This window comes from Thermobia domestica, chromosome 13 (assembly GCF_964235325.1).
Source record: "Thermobia domestica chromosome 13, izTheDome1.hap1.1, whole genome shotgun sequence".
Classification (NCBI taxonomy): Eukaryota; Metazoa; Arthropoda; class Insecta; order Zygentoma; family Lepismatidae; genus Thermobia; species Thermobia domestica.
The window spans coordinates 134063650-134080348 of NC_137466.1; the positions used below are offsets into that span (position 1 = coordinate 134063650).

The following is a 16699-nucleotide window of genomic DNA, read 5'->3' on the forward strand; positions in this document are numbered from 1 at the left end:
TATTTTCTACGGAATAAGCACATCATACTGAGTTAAATGATAGTTTAGGTTTGGCTACACTACATGTAGTTCTCCAGATATAAGGTGTAGAAGAAAATTTTTGATTGAATTATATTGGCTCTTTTGATCCGAAAAGGATGTCAAAATGCTAACTTTAAGCAGGACCAGGCTCATAGTCAGGGGGGGACTAGAGAGGGCGGTGCTCACCTTACATATATATCTTGCTCCCTCTATGTTATAAAGAAATTTTTAATTAAAGCAAAATTTGGTACAGAATTCTTGCAATTTTACATTTACCAAATTAAATCCACGCAGTTTAGTTCATTTTACCCATTCTTATATAAAGTGACATTCTTCTTGCTAGACGCACCAAACATCTTCCATTGGCCTTTTCTCATTCTAGGAATTCCAAATTCAAATACCCTATTAGCACACGAGATGCACTTCCAAATAGTTACATAGAGGTGCATAACGTCAACTGCGATATATACTAGTAGTAGGGAGCAAGGGCGCCGATTTTTCTGTAAATTTGGGGGGGGGGCCTTGAGATGCAGAAGGTATATATATGAGGATTTTAAGACAAATTGCACTCAAATTATGTCAAATATTGTATATTCATAAATACAATAGGGGGGCCCACATGAGCTTTGGGGGAACCCGGCCCCCCCAGGATCGGCGCCCTTGGTAGGGAGTAGCCAGGGGGGTCTTGGCCAGTACCACCTTAGATTTAGATAGTGCTGGCTTTGCGTCCCTGCATCCACCATCACCCCTTGTTTAGATAAAAACTGGACTATATGTTCAAAAAGTAAACGGTCAAGAATGAAATGTGAAAAGAATCTATAGCTACAGCCGCATGTTGCAAATTCCTTAAATAATAATAATAATAATAATAAAATAGTTTTATAATGTTCCTTGATTTCTGGCATCGTTTCCTCAGTATAAATTTATACCACTTTTAAGAAACCGGTCTTTCTATAAGGATGAGCAAGAAACAAAACAAGAATTCATTGATTGGAGATTATATCCCAATCAAGTTACCAATAGATTATATATACAAACATACTCATGAATAAAAATACATAAGCCAAGTGAATGGAAACAAATCATCGTCTTTTATTTTGTTTCAGCTTAGAGAAGCAATTTAGTCCACATAATTGAAGGATTTGAAATGATGCCTATCAGTCTTCTTCTTTTTACTATATATGCTATTAACAAGAGCAAAATACGGTAATTAATTACTAATTGATATTCAGGAAGTCTCAGTTGTAAATTAAAAGACTGCCAACACATGTTTCAGAAACTATAGAAGTCAATTGGAATTAAGATATACCAAAATTTTAACTTGCAAAAGCAGGACACATATTAATCGAGGAGAAGAGGTGGTATCAACTTCTGATTTCCAGAAAGCATTGCACGCTAGCTGTGTTTTCATGTTACAAAACACGTAAATAACTCATTCAAAAGTTCTAAGCACTCAAGAACATTCAAAAGCTCCAGGCATGGTCCAAAATGAAAATCTTCTGTCCCACGATTATGCCCTTTAGGATAAGAGAGGCGAAGATTAAGGCAAATGAATTATAATGGAATAATTGGTGGAATGAGAAAGTTGAAGGAAATGAGAATACCCTGGGAAAGCCCACGAACACGATGTTGTCCACCACAAACTTACTTGACCGGAGATTGAACTAGGGAGCCCATGCATCAGAGGAAAGAGCTCTACCAGTGAGTCACCATGCACATCATGGCCTAAAAGGAAACGAAATGAGTTTTTTAAAATTCAATGGCCAAGGGTTATGCCCTTTACACTAAAGTGGACTGATTATTAATGAAAGTGACTGATTTTGAAATTATTTTGTGCTCTCCCTCTGAGAGTCGAACTCGGGACCATAGACACACGCGCTAGCCCAACACCACACTAGTCACTAGACTAGCGAGGAGGGTTCCATAGCCTAAAAACTCCCAATGAATATTAGTAGGAAAAATAATTCTATACTGTCCTTTTAATGAAAGATTGTAGAATTTGCTATGATCATTTATATTTGAATAACACTTACGGGACACATTGTTTATTTTTTCTTGAAAACGGAACATTTGGGCGTCCTGTTTGAGAAACACACAGAAAAAGACGGGACAGGGGTTAAGAAAAGAGACTGTCCCTGGTAAATCGGAACGTCTAATCATTTTAATAGGAATATACGTATAGAATTCGAAGAATCAATACCTTCGTATAGTGCATTGCCATTGCATTGTGTAGAACAGCTATAACTTGCCTTTATTTGTTATTTGTTTTACGTACTAGAGGGCGACTCTTGTCTTCCTTCAGTTACAATAACCACTGCGTGAAGCTCGTACGCGTAATCTAGTAACAGGTTAAAATAGCCTTCCTTCCCTTTCGAGGCATGTAGTGTGTTTATCTGACCTTCAGGTACACGTGTGTTGTCTCGTGTGCTCTGTGTATGTGTGTGTGTGTACCCTTTTCAACATGATATTTACTTAGTGTAATAAGTGATATAAAAAATATAAACTTTTTTGTAGTGAGTTTATTTAACTTATTTTCCAGGTTAAGTGGGGTGTAGTAATCAGTGACAAAAATAAATGGAAACTGAATTAGGTAAGTTTTAAATTTTTTTCTACTTATTTATACTCTGACCAATTTCAAAGTATCAAAAATACGAGATATCAATATTTATGTAGTGTATTTTTTATAATACTGTTGTTTTATGGTGTTTTGCCAAAAGGTAGACTCCAGCCAGTCGAGTCAGCTAAACTGGGGAAGGGTGGCTAGTTTCTTTCCTTTTTGTTTCAAAAAAATTTAAACATAATAAAAATGATTATATGCAAAGGTAAATTGAACATTAGAATTAGGAAGCAAACACCAGATAATATTCGGCAAAAATGTAGTTTGAGCAGAACATTCATAGGAACCGATTCACAATAAATATCAATACAAGGAATTACACTCTATTTTTTTTTTTTTTTTAATAAAATTGGTCCAAACTTCCCTAAACCTAAGTTAACCCGACTCTACCCTACTTATCCCTACCTTACCTCATTGTTCTGCTCAAAGTGCACCCTTACCTAATATTCTATCCATGTAAAGCACTCTCACTTCTTAACAGTGTTATGATTAGACCAGTGGTAAACAATCTTTGATAGGGTCTACGCTCAGCGGTGATTTCAGGTTTCCTTTCGGGGAGACTTTCAATACATGAAGAAGGGGTGAAGATAGTTCAGCGAAAGGACTGGTAACTCGCGGGCGCACGATCATCGATATGCCAAGGGGGAATTTTCACTCGGAGCCTGCCCTGAAATTAAGTAAACTACCAGAGTTAAGCATATCCACCCTTGTAATATACTATGATTGTTCAAAGGCACTTCGGAAATAAATGAGTGAGTTTTCGTTTCAGGTTATAGTAAGGAGCCGTACTTCCCATTTAGGGAAGGACGAGAAACGCCATACTTTCAGGAATTATTCATTGACTATCTAGGATGTTATAAAGTAGGTAATAGACTGAGTTCTTGCCCTTGTACTTAGGGTGTTTAGGTAGTGCAACAGTAAGATGTATCCTAGTGCACGGGAGATGAGAAGTAGCTGTTCTTAACTATTACCTCGTTTCACAGTGCTAAACTGCGGTAAACTTCCAAACTATGGAAATTCAATTCTCAAACTTGTAGTAGTACATCTAAAACTACAGGTTGCAATATATCAAAATGGTCAAAGATAGTCTAGAAATTGTTCATTGGACGCTGAATCCATATCAGAAAACATTACTCGCTATGCCTTACTGTTTTTTATATTGCTCTATGACGATAAAGTTTGAAACGGCATATCGTTAATTTAAACCACTTCCGGTTTGAATAGATGGTTAGAAGAGGAGATAGAACCTAATCTCAGAAAACTGAATCGATTGCAAGAAGATTGCGTCTCAATATATCTTATCGTTTTTCCTCTACGGAAAATCAATATTGAAACCGGAAATAATAGTAAATTTCAACCACTTCCAGTTTTTGGCAGTGTTTTGGGCTGTGATGGTATGTTCTGTTGGCACCCTAAATCGATTCCGGAAACCAGTTTTTCCGCTACCAATTACCATTTTGTTCTATGGCAAGAAATGTTGAAACACGGAATCGGTAATTATAACCACTTCCGAAGTCAGTAGAGGGTTAAGGGAGAAGATAGACCCTACTCTTCGGAAGTTGAATAGATTGGAAAATTTTTTACCCCATTTTGCTCAGTGGAAATCAGCATCAAAACCGGAAGTAGTAGTAAATTACAACCAATTCCAGTTTCTTTATAATGTTGTAGATCATGATGATATGTCCTCTTGGTACCTTGAATCGATTGCAGAAAACCACTATATATTACCAATAAATGATGAAACCGAAAATAGTTAAGTCCTGATTTGAATAGAAAAGGCGAAACCTATGTTTGGAAACCTGAATCAATTGAAAAAAAAAACAGCATCTCTATGTCTCTTACAGTTCTTGTTCTATGGAAATCAGTATTGTAACCGGAAGTAGTAGTACATTTCAACCACTTCCGGTTTTGGGAGAGTGTTGCGGATTATGATGGTATATTCTCTTGACATCCTGAATCATTTGCAGAAACAGTTTGTCGCTATCTAACACCATTTTGTTTTATGCCAATAAAAGTTGGAAGTGGTATATTTTAACTGGTTTGAATAGAGGGTTAACGGCGTAGATAGAATCATGCTGAAATGCTGAGTGAATCGCAATAAACCGCATCTTACTGTTTTTGCTTAAAATCAGTATTGAAAGCGGATGTAATACTAAATTTCAACCACTTCCTGGTAGCAGGGGCGGATCCAGGGGGGCGATCGGGGCAATCGCCCCCCCCCCAGAAGAGTCTATGGAGTTGTCTTCTTCATAACTCCATAGAGAGAAAGATTTAAAAAAAAAAGAAGAAGTGAGGATTAGGAAAAATGCAACTAATCGATGATTCGAAAAATAGAATAAAATATTGGAAGTTAAAAGTAGCTGATGATTCAGAAACACGGAAGAAACATTTCCAGATGCGAACTTAAACCAAACAAACAAACAAACAAGGAAAAGCCCAATCCCAGGACCTGTTAATAATAATAATAATAATAATAATAATATGTTAAACCACTCATGCTAAAAGAAAAATGCTCTGCTTCTCTTCTGGTTAGCATTCAGGATAAATCTCTGTAAAGAACTTTAAATCGGTTCCTGAGGTCCATCTAAACCGAGACGTCTGGGAGCTCTTGATGAATCCTCAGATTGTCCATAATACAATTTCGGTAGACAGCACACTTCAAATGTGCTGAACAAAGTGATTTCGATGCCTGAGACCCCAATTCCATAAGTAGTGAGTAAGAAATTATTATTATTATTATTATTTATGATAATAAATCTCAAGAACTATTTGATAGGTCACGTCACCATCAATTTTAATTAGGATGTAGAGGGTTAAGTGTTAGAATTTGATTTGAGTTTAGCGACCCTTTCAGCAGCAAGGCTATATGTGACGTGGACCTACAGCTTAACGTGGGATCCGAACCACATGAGCTTCCCCGGGAATGGAAACCGGGTCACCTATGCCAAAGACGTGTATTTTCGATAGTTAGGAATCGAATTCAGTGATAAACGTGACATTAAGTGAATTTCTAAATATCCCTTTAAGTGAACTAACAATTCTTTCCTTGACCTGTCACATTGTGCGTAAATGCTAGTACCGGTACTCATGAATTGTGACGTCAAAATGCGCATATATATACAGTAGAGCGTCGATTATCCGAACGTCGGTCAACCGAACGACCGCTTAACCGAACTGTGTACTCGCACGCACCTGTTACTCTCCCACCCTACCGTCCATCATCCTCCTCACTCCCAAACCAAGTTTCCCACAGTAGTCGCCGCACTGAGCCACCGCTGGCGGAACATTGCTTCTAATGGGGTCTTCATAAGGCGCTGCTGACCGGCCAAGCCGCCAGTCGCTGTGTTTCAACAATCAGCACACTTCTGTCGGTTTGGCACTGGCTGTAGAAGTAGCGGCAGTATCAAAGCTGTTAACAGCAACAGCTGCGCCAGCTTAGGATTGAGGCGTGCCGCTCCGCGCATGGCAAATAAACATGTACAGTTCGATTATCCGAACAAACCAGTTTTCCGAACACCCATGTCCCCCAGTTACTTCGGATAATCGACGCTCTACTGTATATATATATATATATATATATATATATATATATATATATATATATATATATATATATATATATATATATATATATATATATATCGTACTAGTTATTAGCCCAGCTAATAAAATACTGTCTGGCCTATTTGCTAAATATATTATTTTTAGTAAAATTCAAACCACGACGAGTGTAGTTAAAACTCTTCGTTCATTAGAGATTTTGCGTTGATAAATCTTTACGTCAATTGTGAAAGCCTGTACAAGTTAATTTCATGCTACTTCAATTTTTCTTGGGGGGCACGGTGGTTCAGTGGTACAGCGATTACCTCTGGGTGCGTGGGGTCCTTGGTTGGATCCCCGGTCAAGTAAGTTTGTGGTGGACAACATCATGTCCGTGAGTTTTCTTGGGGTACTCCCGTTTTCCTCCCACTCTTTCATTTCACCAATTGTTCCATCATCATTTACTTGCCTTAATCATCGTCTCCCTTAACCTAAGGGACAAAAAACGTGGGACGTTAAACTAAAAGATTTCATTTCATATTAATTTGTCTTTTCAAATAAGAAATAACTGAAAAATAGAACGTAAAATGAAAAATTTGGAAATAAATAGAGCTGAACTTAAAACAGAACTTAAGAAAGAAAAAAAGCAGATATCCACATGCTGTTTACTCTTTTTATTACACGATGACCTGTTTCTGAATTGTAAACAATATTTCAGAAGTTCTTGTTATACTATTTTCAAGTTCACTACTGTTATCTTTAAATATCCTGAGGTCAGCGTAGTAAATTACTGTCGATCCAAAGTTTCTTTAACGTCTTAGTCGTTCCACGCCACCAAACCATCATTCGTTAGGAGAACATCATGTTTACAATGAATATCTCCACTGTGAGTACCTTTCTTTAAAATAATAATAATAATAATAATAATAATAATAATAATAATAATAATAATAATAATAATAATAATAAAATCTCAACAGTAATGAGGGGTACTTATGAGTATTTTGTGACTTGTAAGAAGTATGTGCATCACAGTTAGGATTATATGCATCACGGTCGGGAGTACGCGTACCATTGTTAACAGAAATCGAACAATAATAGACTAAACCTGCTAGGTAACAGTGCGTACATGGTCCATTCCAACAGAATACAAATTATCAACTACTGTATATCAAATTGACAACAAACTAAATACTTTTACGCCATAAAAATTAGTATTTCTAGATTTTCTCGAAAACTAAGCATGAGAATTTACCCTCAAGTATGTGGCTGTTCAGCTTGATCTGGTTCAATCGAGTGATGTATATCTTATACAGGATGTCAATATACAATGCAACACGGAGTTTGGGATAGTAGAACTTTTGAACCGGAAGCGGTACACAAATAATGGTTATACCAAAATGAAGCTTTGTTCATGCATATATTTTTAAACTAGGAAGCAACGATTGAAATACACTGGGAACCACACAGTGTTGCCAGATGTAACCGAAGGTGTAAATCATTTTTTTTTTTTTTTTTTTTTTTTTTACAAGACACGTAAATTGACTTGTAACTCATATGTATAGACGTTCTGTCGTTAATTTTCAGTTTGTGTAGTTGGAGCAGCTTGGAAACTATTGAATGGAAAAAAGAATTTTTCATTTCCACCGATAACTAATCGGATTAGGCCTCTGTAAGGGGTTACTAGGGAAATCGTGGTTTTCATAAATTAACATTCTGAATGGGCAACAGTGCTGATGTTTCAGTGCATCAAAAGGTGTGTTAAGGATCTGTCTACATAATGCAATTCCTGAAAACAAAAACAAAGTTTTAAATTATCGTAATAAAACTTTTACTTACATGCACCCGGCAACACCGCTGTTCATTGAATCAAAATGGGGACACTTCCAGAATCTATCGTAGAACTGACAATTCAGTTCGTGATTAATAGCTATGTTGCCGGGTGCATGTAAGTAAAAGTTTTATTACGATATTTTTAAAGTTTGTTTTTATTGTATTTGAATCAAACGACCAATCTGGATGAAATGTTCAACATAGATTACGTTTGTGCATGGAATGCTTTTAATCATTTCACTTTGATGGTGGAATGTAGGAAAGGGGGAGGACGGGGAGATATATAAAAATCAATGTAAATAAAAATAAAAATGACTATGTTAATGAATTAATAAGTCTTGAACCACCGGACAGATCTGCATCAAATTTTCAACATGGATGAAGTTCGATCCTGGAGTCGTTTTCATCATATCACTTTGACGGTAAAACTTAGGGGAGTGGAGAGGAGAGGAAAGATATATAAAAATAAATAAAACTTAATAACTCTTGAATCACGCGACCTATCTCGATCAATTTTTTTTTAACATAGATGAGATTCGGGCCTGATATGTTTTTTATTATTTCATTTTGGCGCTAGAACTTAGAGAAGGGGAATGGGTAAGGGAGATATATGAATATAAATAAAATTTAATAAGTCTTGAACCACCGTACCAATCTCGATAATATTTTCAACCTAGATGAAGTTCGAACCCGAGATGGTTTTCCTCATATCATTTTGATGGTGTAACTTAAAAGAAGGGGGAAGGATAGCAACATTTAAAAGAGAACGAAAAATGACCGATCTTAGATTCGAATCTATAACCTTTGGAGTCGCTGAGATGAACAGTGACACATCTGATGCCGAATGATTAAATCCAAATTCAGCCCGCAACATGGAGGAGAGGGAGACATAAAAATGATCAAAATAACCAATATCATTGTGGAATTCATAGTTTTCCAGGTGGCTAAGATGAACAATAACACTGAAGATGCCGTGCTCCGCAACATGGGAAGGGGAAGGGATTTATAAAACTAATCGAAAATGACCGATATCAAAGAGCCCTTACTAATAGTAAAAAGTGACTGAATAACGGAGCATATTATTTTTCTCAATTTAGCCCAATTGATGCTATTATTATTATTATTATTATTATTATTATTATTCGCGTACTTTTGAACTTGCAGGGCGAAATTAATTTATAGTATGTTTTTATTTCTGTAATTTTTCCTGGATTGTATGTTGTTTCCTTTATTAGTGGGCACTAATTTCTCTGTAGGTCGTAAAATAAATGAATTTCCTTGTGCACCTAGGTGCAAATAGTCTTACAGGAAGAAGCTTGATCGTTCCAATGATCAAGGCTGAAGTAAGTAATATTTGGCTTCTAGTTTCAGGTGGGAGGATAGTGTAGTTGTAACGTAATGGAGTTACGATTAATAAAACTGTCTAGCATAGGTTCAAGTCCTGTTCAAGTTGTATTTTTTTTTACAAAGTGATAGTGAAGAATCGATTGCTCATATTCTTAAGCATGTGGAGGCAAACACATTTATCATGATAGAGACGATTTACGAATGTTGGATGGGAAAGGGCAAGGGATCCAGGACATTCGAAACACTTCATTGATCTGCAGTAAACACTTTTCGTGTTATCGTTCTCAGAAAGAAATATTACAGCATTTCTTGGACATAAGTTTGGGTAAAGCAATCGGTAGTGTAGTGGTAAAGTACCAGACTTCCAAGCGGAAAATCTCGGTTCGATTCCCCGTCAGGTAATATAACTTTTTCGCATAAGATAATGGCTGCAAACAGAGATTTATCTTCTGTTGGAGAACTTACAAAGCATCACTGACGAGAATTCGAATAAACAGTGTGTGTGTTCATCATACACTGTAATGATAAGTATGTTTCATATTTATATTCGTCTCTCTCTCTCTCTATCTATCTCTATCTCTCTTAACGTTTCCCTATCCTGTCGTTGCATCTTTCACTTCTCCCCCTCTCTCTCACATACACACGCACTTCATGTGCTTGTGCATATTCCAAAGTTAAAACGGAGCAAGAGACCGCTAGACCTAGTCTGAAAAATGTAATTAACCGGCAACTTCAGGGTCGAGTTTTTCGTGTTCTGGACATAACCTCTCCAGTCCTGGTCATCTCTGAAAGAAATACTGTTTAAACGAAACGGAATAAGCAAAATATCTTTTTTATCATCTGGGTTACCGAGTCTCAGTCGAATTACCGGGTCACTACGAGTTTAAATAGTCGACCCAGTGGTGGTCCATAAGCTAACTAACATCATCCGAATGACACTATAATCCGTTTGAGCACTAGCATGTTCATTCTATCTGTGCAAATTACAACGTTATATTCGCAAGAGATGGAAGTGATGCTGGATATTCGGAATAGATAAATCTTCGGAAAAGACTAGAAAATGGCAACCTCTTTGGTTATTTGGAAACAAAATTTTATTTATACTAGTTCGACACGAATTTGTTTCCATCTTATAATTCAATGTGATTTATTCACGTTGAAATTTGAAACATGCAAGGTCTGCTACATCTATAAGGATCATCCAATTTTCCATTTGAACATTTGTAACTTTTCATTATGATACGGTTTCAACTTTTAATATAGGATATTTCTGATAAAAATTTACAAGTAAAATAGCACTCATTCAATTTTATCTTTCTTTCTTTTTCTTTTCGTTTCTTTCTTCTTTTTTGTTCGCTTTGCATTAGTAGTCTGGAATGGCAGATATGACCTACGCTACCTTCTGGGTTTATTAGAATGTAGTTTGCATCAGTACGTCCAATGAACACTACCGAATTTACAATCGAACCACGCGAAAACAAAGCATGTGTTAAAATGTTGACATTATCTTAGAGGTGTCTGTGAGATCTACAGTTCTATTGGAAATTGAGTATGCTATCCTTTTTGAAAGTGACTTATTGAATGTTTCAAGCATCCTCTATATATTCGAACAGTCCTGAAAAAATATGTAAAAACAAACGTTATTTCTATATTATTGTTGGATTTTTGGTAACGGAACTTTATAATGTTAGGTTCTTTTCTTACTAAGTTTAAAATTCCAAATTTTTATCTGTTCTCGCTTTTCTTTTTCTTCTTCTCTCGCCTTTCTCTCTCTCTCTCTCTCTCTCTGCCTCATTTCTAATCCTCTGTGTAATAGACAGCCATTGGTTTCAATTTTTCATTGTGTGTGTTACAGTTTCTCCCTAAATCAACTTATAAATCTTGTTTCGTCTCGGTTCTGTTATTTCATTTTATCGATACTAATACATGTGTAGTTTGAAATTAGAATTGCGTTCATGTTGTTAGCTGATTTTAGTATGGAAGAGAAGAAAGGAGGAGAGAGAGGGGTTCTCTTTACCAGACACGATTATGGGATAAGAAGGTGTATATTGGGTGGCCTAGCTGCACGGCGTTAGCTGTCGCAATTTTTTTTTACAGCCGTGTACAAAAAACGAAACGCGTCTGTTATTACTTTTATACCTATAGTGCTGCTGTTAAGACATGAGTGAGGTAAACAGTTGACTAATTTGTGTACAGGGTTGGCACTAATATTGAAAGTACGACCTGTAGAAATTGTGAACTCTGTGGGTGAGTGTTTTCGGATACCTTAGTGATGGGCACCCACACCTTGTTATTCGTAGGTAGTTTAAAAGATGTTCTTGGCCCATGGGGATGGAAAAAGTGAACAAAAAGATCGTCTCTTGACTGATGTCTTCAATTTTCTCAATCCGCTATTTCTCTCATAAATACAGACTACGGTATCATTAGGTACAAATGATGATAGGCTATGTTCTGGAAGTACTGAAGCACTGCAATCAGTAAATTCATCTGATTGTGACAATTCATAACATCTGATTTGTGTTTGCGTCAGAGGTACAAATCTATGATATGATCTGGTATTGATAATTCTTTTACAAGCAGCAAATCTCGAATTCCTTGCTATTTGACTGGACTTCTTCTGATGAAATATAGATATATTGTATGCCTGAGATACTATCAACACAAAACCTGAACATCTGTTCAGCTGTTAAAATTTCGGATTTCACATCATTGCAACAACTTATAACTCAGAAACTACTCAAGTCTCTGTGATGCAATTTTACCTACGTGTTATTGCACAACTAGGCCTATAGTCTATTTTGTGCAAATTTGGGATTTTTCACTTGCGTCCTTCCTGAGACATTTGATAGTGAAAATACACGATTTTCGAAAATTCGCAATATTTAAAAGCTTCCAAAAAATCAAGTATATGGTTCTAAAAATCTGAAACTTGTTTAGGACGTTGTCTATTATCTAGTCTCTATGTAGACAAAAAAAAATGAAGATTAGTCTCATTTATTTCGTTTCAAACTATACATTCCAAAATGGATATTTTAAGGTTTCCAACATCAATGTTCCGAGCTTTTCCCCCGACGTTCTAAAGTACGTCTTAAAGTCCACAGAACATAGAATGTTATCCATTCCATTATCTTTCATATGGTTTTGGTTTGAACTCATTATCTTTAAAACCTAAAAAGTTACAGCGTTTAACGGAATCCTCTAAAAAGTGCAAAACACGCGCACGCGTCTATACAAAATGGCTGCTACAAACAAACCTGCGCGGCTAAAAATAAATAAGTACCCGTTTACAACTCCCTGAATGTGATACAATCTTAGGTTAAAATAAAATAAAATAAAATAAAAATAAATAAATTTTATCAGTAACCTTTGTCCTGCAAATTGGTCGATTTCATTTGGATTGCCCCGTGTTTTTGTTTTTGACGGAACTCGTTTCTTCAAGTTCTAAATAGACTTATTTAGAATACTGTGATTTTTCTCTCTATTTAAGATAAAAAAAAAGTATATTCATTTCCACTTTTAAGGCAGACATAATATAAATGACAAATCAATATATTGGATTATTATTTTGTGTATTATCAATTTCGTGTCGTTAAAAAGGAAGATTCACTTAGCGAAGAAAAGAAAAACAATAAGCTGAATAAGTTAAAGATCAACTTGTTTTTATAGTCTTTGTGTAATGATAAGGAATATTAGATATCCACTCCTGATGTACCATGGAGTAATCGCTTATTATTGCTCAGACACTTTATAGTTTCACGCTGGTTAAAATTGCGTTGCAAGAACAATGCATCAAACTCATCGAATATAACAAAACAACAAGGTTTGCTTGTACTACAGTATTTTAGAATGAAATCTTTCGTGATCTTGCTTGCTTGAGAAGCGCCAGACTTATACATTTCTTAGCTCCTTGCTTCCTTTTCCACGATCTCACTATACTCTTCAGATTCGCGTTTACTACCTCTGACCGTAACGTCCATTTATTAAGCCTATTAGTTCCCATCTCCAGTCTTAGACTCGCTTGCAAATTGCCTGCGAGCTAGCATCCTCTCTCAGCGCAGTTAGTGCCAACTATGATTTACTGTAAACTATTAGAAATAAGCGCGCCTGACAGACTGAGATGTATTGTTTTTATAATAAGGATCAAGAATATGTAAATAGCTTCGCTTAGATGTTTATGCTACAAATAACTTTTAACTGTTTTATATGCATATTAGTCTTAGACTATGGCTTATTGAGGATGCGTTTCCGATGCGATAAAACCTAGGTGTCTACTCGGTACTTTTACTTTCGCCAGAGTTATAAATCATACTGTGAGCAGTCAGGGTTTCCAGACCTTACTGCCACACCCTTATTCTCATTTATGCGTATCACCAGAAATAACCCTATTGTGTTACATAGATTTCTTATTGTGTTTCTGTGATTAGCTAATTTTTCGGAATTTCCTTGCATTTTTCTGAATTTTTTGTTATACACTTTATACATTTTGTTACATATTTTTATAATAGCAGAGTTCCAATACTCTGCACAAAGCATCTTCCAAGTAGCTGTTTCTTGCTAAATCCCCTTGCCTGGCAACACGTCTTTCCTTTTTTTCCCCTTAATTTAGACATCTTTTACTAATTACGAAACACTAGGCGGTCTATTGTTCCGAAAATCACCAAATGTGCTCGAGCCTACATACTCTGCGTGTTTTTATTGCTTTCGCGTTTCCAGCGCATTGAGATTAGCCTTCCACATTTAAATACATGGTCAGCGTATTCCAAGTATACGCATGAATCATAAAAACTCGTTGCGAACGCATTGAGAAGCCGATGTTTTTTTTTTTTTTTTTTTTTTTTTTTGTATGATTCGTGTAAATAGGATTCCTTACAGTTTGACCGAAAGCGTATTTAGAAAAGAGTAACAAACTTATAATAGTACTGTAGAACTGATAAAATTCACTTTTCACAATTATATGTTGATATAAAGAAGCTACAAGTTATATGTAACAGCCATCATCTCCTTTGCTAGCGTGCGCACTTTTATGAAACTGTAGATACTGGTTTCATACAGCCTAGGTGCTTGAAAGGGACGGTAAACTTTAATAAACAAACACACAATAGATGTAACAGCACTTAGAGTTTAAAAGTGCTGTTTGGTAGTGTTCTGGTATTATTTTTCATTATAATTTACGTTATAAAAATTGTGTTACGTGTGAACTTGTAAGCTTTCGTTAATTGAATTAAAGTTTAATGCCCCTTTCGACACCGAGCCTATATGACCAGAGCCGTAGCTAGGGATTTCAGCGCCCGAGGCGAAGTACAACTCGGCGCCCCCTGCACTCACCTTAGCGCAAAACTTTTTTTCTTTTACGTATGAGATGCAGCTTTGTTATGCTACGCTGATTTTTTAAAATTATTATTTATCAAGCTGCTTGGACAGATTATGGCAACAGTTTGAAGTGATCATTGTGTATTCTTTACAAATAAAAGCTGTTTTGAAGAAGCTTATTTTGAACTTTTTTTTTTTTAACTTTACAATACCATCTTTCGTTGTATACAAATCCACTTGGAGAGCATTTTTGGAAATTTACAACTATCTACAACGTTTTATACTAACTCACTTAGTCTATGGCCTATGGAACCCGGAAGTTCAATGCCGCGTTCATAAAAGCTCTCCATTGACTTGTATCGTTAACCAACTTGATCCAGTTTCTACTTTGTATTCCTATTTCTGAGAGATCAATCTTAATATTGTCCTCCCATCTGCACCTAGGTCTTTCTAATGGTCGTTTTCCGATTGGAAAATGAAATGAAATCTTTGAGTTTTACGTCCCACCGTTATGCCGGTTAGGCTAAAGGAGACGGTGATTATGAGAAATGAATGAAATGGTGGAATGAAGAAAGTGGGAAGAAACGCGCGAAAACCCACGACCATGGTCTTTGTCCACCACAAAGTCCACACGGCGCGAGCTGGGATCAAACCAGGGGCCCCAAGCACCGGAAGTGAACGCTCTACCACTGAGCTACCGTGCCCCCCGTTTTCCGATTGGATTTCCAATTAAAACTTTGAAAACGTTCCTACTTTCTTCCATTCTGGTTACATTGCCTGCCCACCTAAGCCTTCTAGATTTGATGACCGTAACAATGTTTGGTAAATGATAGACCTATAAATTATGCAGTTCCTCGTTATGAAACTTCGGTCATTCCCCATTCCCGTTTCTCTTCGGTCTGAATATTCATCTTAAGATCTTGTTCTCAAAGGAATGAAATTTCAACACATTATGAGTTCTTTTAAAATGTTCGAAATGAGTGATAGCATTAATTTCCAGTAGTAGTTGTTAACTTTTATAATTTCATTCTGTATGTGAACACACAAGTAACATGTTAATTTCGATTGTTATACAGGAAAAAAATTCGTGAAATGTATCTGAAATTCAAAAGGACCCTTTTCTGCGAATTTCTCAATATTGATCGATGGAGGTGAAGAACGTGAGAGGGAAACAAAACGGAAATGCTAGCTCATGCAACAGTAGAAAAAAAAATCTTACAGTTTAACGTCTCACTATTACACTGTTTAGACTAAACCAAATGAATTATTATGGTTGCATGAGATGATTAAACCAAATGAATTATTATGGAAGAATTAGTGGGAGAATTAGAACTTTAAAAGTTAACTGATTCACGGAACAAGTAGCAGTAACTTAATTTCCTTCTTTTACTATATTTTCACTGCACTGTATAGTCTACAGTTTTTCCAGTAACATCCTTAACGACAGAGACACGAACACAGAAACATCGAGGACAGTTAAAATTTCAAAGGCTCTCTCGCTGGTAATCGAAACCGGGACACCATACACCGAAGGTGCACGTGCTAGCCACTAGACCAACGGGGAGAGCACCACTGAGGCACCGTACCTCTATCTCATGCAACGGTGTTTGGGGTTTCCGCGGATTTAGAAAAAGAAATGGCAAACTTGGTTTCCCGAAAACTTCTATAAGAGATTAAAGAATGGGAATCAAAGTTTTAAAATAAGTAGAAAAATATTTGATTAGCTCACAAATTATAAGTAGAAAAAAATTATCAAGTGCAATCTTGTTCCTCATAAAAGAAAAATAAAATGAAATGAAATCTTTGAGTTTTACGTCCCACGATTATGCCGGTTAGGCTAAAGGAGACGGCTCCTCATAAAAGGTTACATGTACTCACACATAGCGTGTAATAGAGCGAACATATTGAAATCGGTAGTGGACGGGGTACCAGTGACCCAAAAATGGAGTCCACTATGAAGTACTAGCGGCAAACTATAGTTTAGCCCCTCCCTTGATCATATCCTAGATCCGCACTATATATATATATATA

General features: G+C 36.2%; 1 protein-coding gene across 2 annotated transcripts in view; it reads left to right on the forward strand.

Annotated features, from left to right (window-relative positions):
• Window positions 1-2309: 2309 nt before the first annotated feature.
• Window positions 2310-16699, forward strand: part of LOC145668530 (sodium/potassium/calcium exchanger 5-like) — a 172669-nt gene continuing 158279 nt past the window's right edge. The window contains exons 1-2 of one of the 2 annotated variants that reach the window (XM_081736510.1): window positions 2310-2425; window positions 2561-2611. The gene's annotated coding sequence lies outside the window, so the exon portion shown is untranslated. The remainder of the gene's footprint in view (window positions 2426-2560; window positions 2612-16699) is intronic. The other variant, XM_081736511.1, reaches the window with a different exon arrangement.